This window comes from Vombatus ursinus, unplaced genomic scaffold (genome assembly GCF_900497805.2).
Source record: "Vombatus ursinus unplaced genomic scaffold, bare-nosed wombat genome assembly UNPS02014894.1, whole genome shotgun sequence".
Taxonomy (NCBI): Eukaryota; Metazoa; Chordata; class Mammalia; order Diprotodontia; family Vombatidae; genus Vombatus; species Vombatus ursinus.
Window position 1 is genome coordinate 41,895 of NW_020954672.1, and position 10,659 is coordinate 52,553.

Below are 10,659 nucleotides of genomic sequence, written 5' to 3' on the forward strand. Positions count from 1 at the left end.
GAGACTTGTGATCATTCAGTGGGGTACAGCACCAAAGCTAGCTTGATGGGAACAGGAGTTCAGGAGCTGCTTCCATTTATTTAGCAGTTGTAAACACAGAAATTGTTCAGAGTGTCAAGAGGTCTGATTGATTGCTTTCTGCTGCAGCACGTCAGCAGTAACTCCAGCTCTCAGGCCACAATCTCCTCAGAAATAGGAGAGATTCAATAAATATAAATAGCTTTTAATTAATTTGAAAATCATAAATCTATCAGTGAACAACTAATGGTGGTCAAAGCAATACATTTTGCCAGAGAGTGAGTGGAAAGGATTTCTGTTATGCCAAGATTAGGGTACAGCTTGCTTGCTAGGCCTGAGCTCTGGAAAATATGGTGTTTCCTAATATCTTGACTTTGCATACTAATTCAACCATTCTGGAGAGTAATTTGGAACTATTCCCAAAGGGCTATTAAACCATGCATACTCTTTGACTAAGTAATACCACTATTAGGTCTGTATCCCAAAGAGATAAAAAACAAATAGGAGATCAAGGAACTCTCCCCTCTGGTCTTACTTGAGATCTCTGATCACTACCATGTAGGACAGTTTAATTTCAAAAGCCACTAGCAGCAACCAGTATAGAAAAAGGGACTTTGTGAAAGTAAATGCAACTCAGGAAATATCAGAGCATAACCACAAGCTCACAGATCCATTTATTTTGGGTCAAGGAGGAAAGATGATAAAAACAAGACATGATTTTTTAAAAATTACCCACCAGATTAAATTTGGCTTCTTTTGTTATTGGAATAATTACAATCCCTGGGAGAGATGCCCTACTGGCAAGACAAGCTCATAAGGATAACTAGAGCCATTTCTTCTTTTGACTCATCATAGTTACATGTGGTCAGTCATGACTATGTCCTCATCCCTAGCCTCCAACCAGGACCTTCCTAAGCCAAAATAAACCGGAGATATTTTGGCTAATGTGGTAGAGGGTAGAGGTCACAGGAAAAATATGGAATGATGTGAAACAATTAATAAAAGAGAAGATAAACCATCAGTCTACAACTTTCAGTTATGTGTCATGATCCCTAAGGAGATAGTGTGTAGAACAGGTAAGCAGCTACATGTAGCAGGGGTTTAGAAAGGGGAAGGATCTGGCTACTGCTTGCTTGTTGAGGTAGTCTGGTTTTGCTTCTTGGCTTTGTCTTGGGCTTCCACAGCTTCTATGACTTGGCACACAGTCTCTCCACAGCTTTCATAAGTTTCAGATTCTTATCCAATTCATACATATCAGGAACACCAGTGGATAGATTCAGCTCTATAAGGGCTTCTTCAGACAGACCCTAAAGATTTTTGAAAATTCCACCAAAGCTACTGCCATGAGCAACAATCAGGACATATTTTTCCCTTGATCTGAGGGACTAATCCTCATTCCAAAATGGTATAACACAGTCAATGGTTTCTTTTAGGCTTTCATGAGAAGGCAGCTATAAGATCTATTTAGTGAAAATCTTTACTGATGTGGCTGTAGAAGGGGTGGTCAGCCTCCATTGAAGGGAATAGGATGTAATAGGAGCATCGTCAGATCTTCCCCTGGGCCTCTCCTTAACAGCCATCTCCTTTTTGTTGAGGCCTGACAGACCCTTATAGTACCCCTTAAGGCACCAAGTTCTTTGAACCTATCTGGTCAATGGCATCTAGCACTGCCCAAAGGTTACAAATTACCCTCTTCTGGACTGAGGCAAACAGATATCCAATTCACTGTTTGCAAAATTCCAGTCAAAAACTTACCCCTTGTCTTGGCTGACTTAAGGATGGAAAGGATTTTCTATACTCCAGTCAAGATCAAAATGGAGATCTTCAGGCTGTAGAAGCCAGGTAGAGAAGTGACCATTGGAGTGATCTGCTTGAGAACCATGGAAAGAGCCAGAGAAACTATGGAAAATGGAGAGGTGATAACACAGGAGGAAGACAGGTATAAAAATGACTCTGATTGGCCTTCCAGAAACCAAGATGGTGGAGGAAGCAGTAAATCACTGTTGCTCTCCCAGATTCACCTCCAAATAAATAGAACTCCACAACAAATCCTAGAAACAGCAAAGCCAGCAGAAAGATACAGTGGAGTAGACTTTTAAACCAGGAGACTTGGAGGATAATCAAGAAAGGTACATCTAACTTGGGTAAAAAAGGAGTGTGTTCTAGGACAAAAAGCATCCCAGCAAGCCAGCAGCAAGCCTCACATCAGCAAACCAGCAGGAGATCCTGAGCCCCAGTGTGGTGGAGCAACAAACACCAACACCAGGACTCCCCCTACCACATGCCTTAGCATGACCAGGGGAACTGGCAGACTCCAGCTTCAAGAACCACTACATACTTCAGTACAACACTGGAGTGGAAAGGGGGGTGACAGGTATCCTCCAGGGGCTGGAGTTCTGCATGCTTCAGTGCAGCTCAGGACAAGCAGGCATCCCCCAGGGGCCAGACCTCCAAGTGCTTCAGTATAGCCCTGGGCAAATGTAGTAAAACCCCACCTGGCCTCAGCACACACCACTAGGACCCCAGTTCAGCACCAAATAAGCTATCAGACCCCTACAACCTCCAGTTGCCAGCACCTGAAGCTCCAACACACAAAACCACTGACTAGGCCTCTGGCCTCCAACACAAGAAACTTGGGATAGTGCTACCTGTGCTCTAGCAGAAGACATCAACTTTAAAAGCCATGAAATAGGCCAAAAAATTAGCAAGAAGTAAAAATGAACATTGACCATAGAAATTTCCTGTGGTGACAGGGAAGATCAAAACAGAAACTCAGAAGAGGACAACATTGTTAATATACCTACATCTGAAACCTCCAAGGGGAATATGAATTGGTCTCAAGCCCAAAAAGACATCTTGGAAGAACTCAAGAAGGATTTTAAAAGTCAAATAAGAGAGGCAGAACAAGAATTAGAAAAGAAATGAGAAGTATGCAAGACAGAGTCAACAGCTTGGAAAAGGAAGGACAAAAATTGAAGAAAACAATTCCTTAAAAAATACAATTGACCAAATGAAAAAAAAAATCTATGCAGATCTAGGAGAGAGGCTGAACACTCTAGCAAAGCTAAGTGCTTTCCTTTTGGAAAGAAACTCAAATAGGAAAGGTACTATAATTCTGAAATGTTGCTTAGGTCCCTTGGACAAGCAGTTCATCAAAAGGATAGGTGACTTGATTTTCTAACATTCCTGAGTACTTTACCTTTGCAGAAGAGCCTCAACCACATATTATTATCATAAGTCTGAAGAATTATATAAGTCCCTGGGGTAATTGACCCTTATTAGAGGGAAGGTTTCTTGGCTTTAAAAATCATGAGAATTTTCTGTTGTGAGATTTGGGATGGGAGCTCAGATACAGAGAAATCTAAAAGTTTATATAGGTCTCTAGGAGGCAGAAGTCCACTAGAGAGGATATGTTCACTATTCATGTGCTCATATGCAAGTTTTCTGTGATTTGTTTTTGTTGTTATTATTGCTGTTTTCTGTCCAAATAAAACCTGTCTTATTTAAAAAAAAAGTAATGAAATCAATTCTCTCATGTTTATATACTATTGTTTGAAATGAAATACTGATCTGAGGGTTAAAATAATGCATACACAAAAAAAAAGAAAAAGAAGTGAAAGACCTGAATGGACTTTTTGGAAAATTAGATTATCATAGATCTCTGGAGAATATTGAATGGGAATAGAAAGGAATAAGGTGAGTTTATCTCTTTCACAATCACTACTATGATTGTTAATTTTGTATTTCCCTCCATCCTATGCTTTCTCTTTGTTTCCCATCTTCTCTTTAAAAGTTTGTTTTGTTTCTACCTAATCCTTCCCTTAATCTATCCTTTCATTTACTTCCTCCCTTTCAGTTAGCCCCTTTGTCTCCTCTTTCTCCATTGAACGAAATGCATTTGTGTAATGAACTATAAGTGTGTGTGTACTTGTGTATGTGTACTTGTGTTTTTCTGTGTATGTTCTGTCCTTTGACCAGTTTAGATGAGCATGAGTTTCTAGTGTTGCTTACTCTTGCAACTCAATTTTCCCTACTGTATAGACTTACACAACTCATTTATATGAGATAATTTTCCCATTCTTCCTCTCCCTTCTCCCTTTCTAGCTTATTCCTCTTTCCCTCACTTTCCATTCTTCTTTTAAAATCAGCAAAATACAATAGAATCACTTCCAGGCCCTCTGTCTAATTAGACTCCCTCTCTCACCAGTAATGATGATAGAGTTCTAAAGAAATAAACATATATATATATATATGTTTATTCCTATATATATATATATATATATATAGGTACATATCATCCCCCCCATATCATGATGTTAACCATTTAACCTTGTTTAATCATTTATGGTTGCTTGCTCATGTTTACCTTCTTATGCTTCTGTTTACTCTTGTGTTTGTAAGTCAAATTTTCTACTCAGCTCTGGTCTTTTCATCAGGAATACTTAGAAGAGCTTTATTTTATGAAAAATCCATTTCCTCCCTTAGAGGACTATATTCAATTTTGCTAGGTGAGTTGTTCTTTGCTGTAAACCTATATCTTTTGACTTCTGGAATATAATACAAGCTCTTTGCTTTTTCATTATAATGACTGCTAAATCTTGTGTGATTCTGACTGTGGTTCTTCAGTACTGGAATTCTTTATTTTTGGCTTCTTGCACTGTTTTTCTTTGACTTGCCAGCTCTGGACTTTGGCTCTAATATTTCTGAGAATTTTTATTTGGGGTTTTTGTCAAGAGGTGATTGATGGAATATTTCCATTTCTACTTTTCCCTTTGATTCTAAAAGATGTAGGCTATTTTGTTTTATGATTTATTGAAATATATGTCTAAGCTTTTTTGTGGTAATTGCTTTCAGGTAATCCAATGATTTTTAAATTATCTTTCCATGATTTGTTTTATGGTCAGTTGTTTTTATTATGAGATAACTCATATTTTTTTCTACAATTTCTTTTTATTTTATTTTAATATTTGTTAATGTCTCACAGAGTCATTAACTTCTCTTTGGTCAATTCTAAATTAATGTTTTTATTATAAAATAAAAAGAAGTTGTTTTCTTGGGTACAGATTTTTACTCCTTATTCCAAAGATGTTAATTCTCTTTTCATACATTTCTTCCACAGCTCTCATTTCTTTGCTTATTTTTTCCTCTACCATCCTCAATTAATTTGTAAAATCAATTTTAGCTCTTTTTTAACTCTTGTTGTTTCTCTTTTAGGAATTCTGGTTGGATTTGTACCCAAACTGAGTTTTTCTTTGAGGTTTTGCTTAACAATGTTTTGAAGTCATTCTCTTCTTCTAGCCTTCTGTCTTAAGCTTCCCTGATACAAAATAGGCAACTAGGTGGGGCACTGAATAGAATACTGGAGTCAGAAAGACCTCAGTTGAAATCTTCTTTCAAGCCCTTACTAGTTGTGTGATCTTGGAAAAGTAATTTAACTTCTGTCTACTTTGGTTTCTTCAAATGTAAAATGAAGGTAATGACAGCACCTACCTCAAAGGGTTACTGAAAGAATCAAATGAGATTATATTTGTAAAGTGCTTAGTACGGTGCCTGGCATATAATAGGTACTATGTAAATGCTAGTAATAATACCTCTTTATGGTAGGATTCTTTTATTATTTGTTCAGTTTTCTAGTATGTTTCTTGATTTTGGACTTTATATAAGAGCTGGGCTATGCATAACTCTGAGGTTCATGTCTAAGGAGAGCTCTTTCATCCTTCTGCTACTTTCACAGCTCAAGATGGGGACCTGTAAGTTTTCAATGTCCCCAAAGTGATGCTGTCCAGGGCAAAATGTGCTTATTGGCCTCCTAGTATGAGCTTTACAATTTCTTGTGCCAGTCTTGTGTCTGTGGACTTGTTCCTGGCAAGAAGTTTCAGTGGACTGCTCCTGGATTAAGCCACTATGAATCTGCTACATGACTCTACAATTTCAGAACAACTGAACCTCATTCTTCTCTTTGCTATGAGGTTCCTGGCTTAGTTATTCCACTGAGGACTTCCATGCTGATGGGTTAGAGGCTAGAACTGAGATCTTTTTCTGATTCTGGAATCAGAGTCACGCATCTAGTCTTTGTCTCTAAACTTATTCTCGACTCAGTGGCTGCCACCACCCCTCTCCTTCACACCTAGGTACAGGTGTTCCCTTCATTCCTCTTGGATCTCTGCCCTAAAACTAGGTATTGGGTGACAAAGCTGCCAGGTAGCATCAATTCTATACCCTCACAACTTCAGGGATCCTTTGGGATCTCTTCCTGTATAGGATCTTCCTCACACACAGTGCCCACTTCAGCCATCTTTCACTCCTTGGGCACTGCAATAGTCTGCCTCTGGCACACTCCTGGCCAGACTCCATCTCCAGGGTCAACAGAACTCTCTGTCTATCTTTCTAGACCAACTTGGCTCAGAAAATGACCCATTGTCATTTATTCTTGGATTTCCCAATCAAAATTGAGTCTGACATGTTTTCTAGATCTTTGTGGTTATACATAATGGTGGAGCAAGCTTGTACTTCTTCAGGCTCCTCTGCCAACTTCACTCTGCCTTACACATCTCTATTGTACAATCCCAGAAGAACATACACTCCTTCAGTACATAAGACTGTTTCCTTTTATCTTTGCTTTTCCATATCTTATTGGAAACTTGCACCTACTTGGGGATTTTCAAGGGGCTTTTGGATTAGACTTGATGTGGGGGGAGTACAGGCATTATGCATAAATCCTAAAAATTGAACTAACCAAAAAACCGATACCTAGGGACCAAACTTGAATTATGCTATAATAAACTACTTATGTTTTCTAAACATTTGTTCCTTAGCTGAAAGACAACAACTATATCTTCCTTCTATTTGCCCCCAATCATCATTCTCTTCTCTAGGAATAGTTTCCCTAGTTTTTTCAACTAATCCTCACTTGGAATGAACTCAAGGTCCTTCACTATACTGGTTGCTCTATTCTGAATGCTTTTCAGCTTACAAGTGACTTTTCTAAAATGGTGTGACCAATACTCCCAAAGTAGTCAGAACAAGTCAGAATATAATGATACTTACCCCCTATCTATTTCTCTAAATTATATTGATTAGGGGCTTAAGGTGATTGGCAGGCTACTTAGAACAAATAAAAGGAGATAATTCAATTCAATAAGAATTTATTGAGCACTTAATATATACCAGGTACAGAGGGAGGGATGGGAATACAAAAATAAAAATTAAAGAGTCACTGCCTTCAAGGAGCTCACATTCTACTTTATACACATATGACTTTGTGGAACCTCACAACCCAATACATGAAAAAGGCTCAAAATATAATCAGCACCAAAGAAAATTTATATAAATTCATATGCTGGCAGAATAGCTTAGTGGAAAGATGGCTGGATTTTAAATAAGAGGGTTTCAGTTAACATCCTATTTCTACTGCTTACTACTAGATTACATGGACAAATTTTTCAATACTGCTGTGCATCAGTTTTTTCATGTGTAAAATGAAGGGGTTGAACATGGTCTCTAATATCCATTTTAACTCTAAATCAATGAATATGAACAGATGCAAAATGGATGATAAAACTAGAATATTCAGGAGATATTCCTAACCTTGGAACATGGAGAAATAAAGAGCAATCGTGATGCTCCTGAGTATGCCTATCAGAGATCCTGCTCCACAGAGAAAGAAGTGATTTTTGCAAAGTCTCACAAGGAAATTATTGAAAAGAGAATAATATGGATGCTGTTTATAATGATAATGATACTAACAATAATAACTACCATGTGGTTTCAAAAGCAATTTTCATATCCCATTTGATTTCATAATACCCCATATTCCAGGGGAGGACACTGAGGAACAGAGAAATTAAGTGCTTTGATCAGGGGAACATGATGTCTGAGGCAAGATGTGAATTCAGTCAGGGATTCCTGATTTTACCTACTATGCCATCTGCCTGCTAGCAACTGGGATTTTATAGCCCTTAGAGGCACCTTGGTGGCACAATAGATCAAGCCCTAGACCTAGATTCAGGAAGAACTGAGTTCAAATACAGCTTTGCACCTTAATAGAATAGTTCTCTGCTCCTGGATAAGTCACTTAATATCTGTCTGCCTCATTTTCCTCATTTTTAAAATGGATATCATAATAGTAACTGTATTTCGTGATTATTTTGACTATAAAATAAGATAATATTTGCAACATATTTGTTTAGCCATAATTCTCTGTGACCACACGTACCATATCACTCCAATACTTTGCATGAGGTTTTCCTGGCAAAGATACTGGAGTGGTTTACCATTTCCTTCTCCAAAGGATTAAGGTAGACAGAGGTAAAGTAACTTGCCCAGGGTCACATAGCTCAGAAGTGTTTGAGAACATATTTGAACTCAGCCCTTCCTGAATCCAAGCCCAGCACTCTATCCACTGAATGACCTGGCAGCCTAATGTTTGTATAGTTCTTTGCAAATATTGAAGCCCTATGTAGATGATACATATTATGAACATTTTACTGACATTATTGCATTTAAGCTTCATGACAATCCTGTGAGGTAGGTACGAATGCTATTATTATCTCCATTTCACAGGTGAGGAAACGAGCTTGGAGAACCTAAGTGACTCACTCATAGTCACAAAAGGAACCAATAAGAGTCAGAGGTTGGATTTCAATCCAAGTCATTGATCTCATAGCTCAAAGAAAAAAAAAGCACGCATTTTTACACAATTTTAGGTGTACAAAGTGCTATATTAAAGTTATTTAATTAAAATGTAATAACACTTCGAGGTAAAGTCATCTCACACTCTCTTTCCAGAGATGAGGAAAGCAAAGCAGAGAACAATAAAGTGGATTGTCTAGTTTCATCCAACCCACAAGGCTCTGAGGAAGGATGAAAAACCTAACTCTTCCTAATTACAAGAACTGCTCCATTGCTACCGTGACACAATGATTCTCACTTTCCAGGACATTATCATGGAGCCATAACTGAGGATCCAAACCTAAAACCCAAGAGTCCAGACAAAGAGATGACATGTGAGTGAGAGAAAAGAAGAGAAAGAAAAGATTGAAATTTCTCCTCAGCTGACAAAGCCAAACCACCCACATATTCTAAGAGCAGTAAGATGCATTTTCAACTGTCTAAACGTATTCTGCTCTGAGAATTGCAAGAAAATCAGGGAATTTGGCTAATTAATCAGCTCCTAAGGAAAGGAAAAAATTTAATATAATTAATACAGTCACGCTTATAGACTTTATGAGAGAATTTCAACCTTTCCCAGGGCTATTCTGCCCTTGCCTGACTTCAATAATAAGTCTTAGTCTTATGGCACACAACTGAGTGACCCTTGAGAAAATCACTGAATGTCTTACCATCCCTCTCCCTAACTGCTGGTTGCCTAGGACATCATATGCTCTCAGGTTCCATCTGCCTCTCAATGCACATCCCAGAACATCTGCAAAGGTGCCTTCCCTACCTGGGCCTGAGAACAGAGGGACATAAAAGACAGAAATCTTAAAGGGGGTTATAATGTTTGTCTCTTGCCTCTCTCTCTGCCTCTCCACTGTGTGGCTATGAATAACAATGAGGAGAAATGACCCAAACATTGATGGTTCTAAAAAGACTCACCATTGCTATAAAGGAAAGAAAAGGGACCATTGGAATTAGAGGGGGAGAAATGGATAATATAGAATGCTTAGATTTAATGGGTCTTGTTTCACCTAAACATCCTAAAGGCTTCCCCAGATAGGATAATTGATCAATTCTTTATTGAAAATACAGATTTAGAAAGTACCTATAAGAAAAATAATTTGATCTCGGATTCTAAAGCAATGAAGCCTTACCATTTATTTGGATCAACCAACTTCATGGCAGAAGAATGGGCAAACCAATCCATCAGAGGAGGTTATCCAGATCCTCAAAAACCATCACTTGGTAAGTAACCCTGCAAGCTATTTTGTAAATTAGTCTCTGATAGGAACGCTCTTCATTGGTATTTTTCCTAATACCTTTTTCTTTTTCTTTCTTTTTGCTTTGTTATTCTACGTCATGTTTCTTCTAACGTCTTTGGGTCCAATTTAGTCACCCTTCTGAGGAAAAATTTTTACAACCTACCTGTTCTATTTATCTGTGCCAACATTGCCCAGATATTAAAAGGAAAACCTAGTCAGTGGTAAAATTTAAGAGCCCCTCAAAATCTCCCCTGACCAAAATTATCCTGAACCAAATACTGGGGTCTGAAATTTCCTGTAGATCACTGAGTGCACTGGGACCCCTCCTTATAGGTGATAATTTGATATAGTCTGAGAATCATCACACTACCATGTGGTGTAGCAAAAAGAACACTGGACTTGGAGTCAGAAGATGTGAGTCGAAATCCCAAATCTGATATTTATTTAATTATATTACATTGGCCAAGTTACTTTACCTCGCTGATACTCAATTTCTCATTGGTGAAAAGAATGAATATTGTCTGCTCTGACTACCTTCTAGAGGAGTGCTGAGGAAAATACATTATAAAAGTTAAGACTCCATAGAGATAAGAGATGTTTTTACACTCAACATTTTAACAGAGATTCTTAGCATCACTAGTTGAAATTTCAAGTACATTTCCTAATAAAGACATCAATGATTAGTTAAAGTAATGTCCTAAGTATCATGTTATGTATCTTA

General features: G+C 37.9%; 1 pseudogene; it reads right to left on the reverse strand.

Annotated features, from left to right (window-relative positions):
- Positions 1 to 1,140: 1,140 nt before the first annotated feature.
- On the reverse strand, positions 1,141 to 1,728 carry LOC114028728 (annotated as a pseudogene).
- Between the last annotated feature and the right edge of the window lie 8,931 nt (positions 1,729 to 10,659).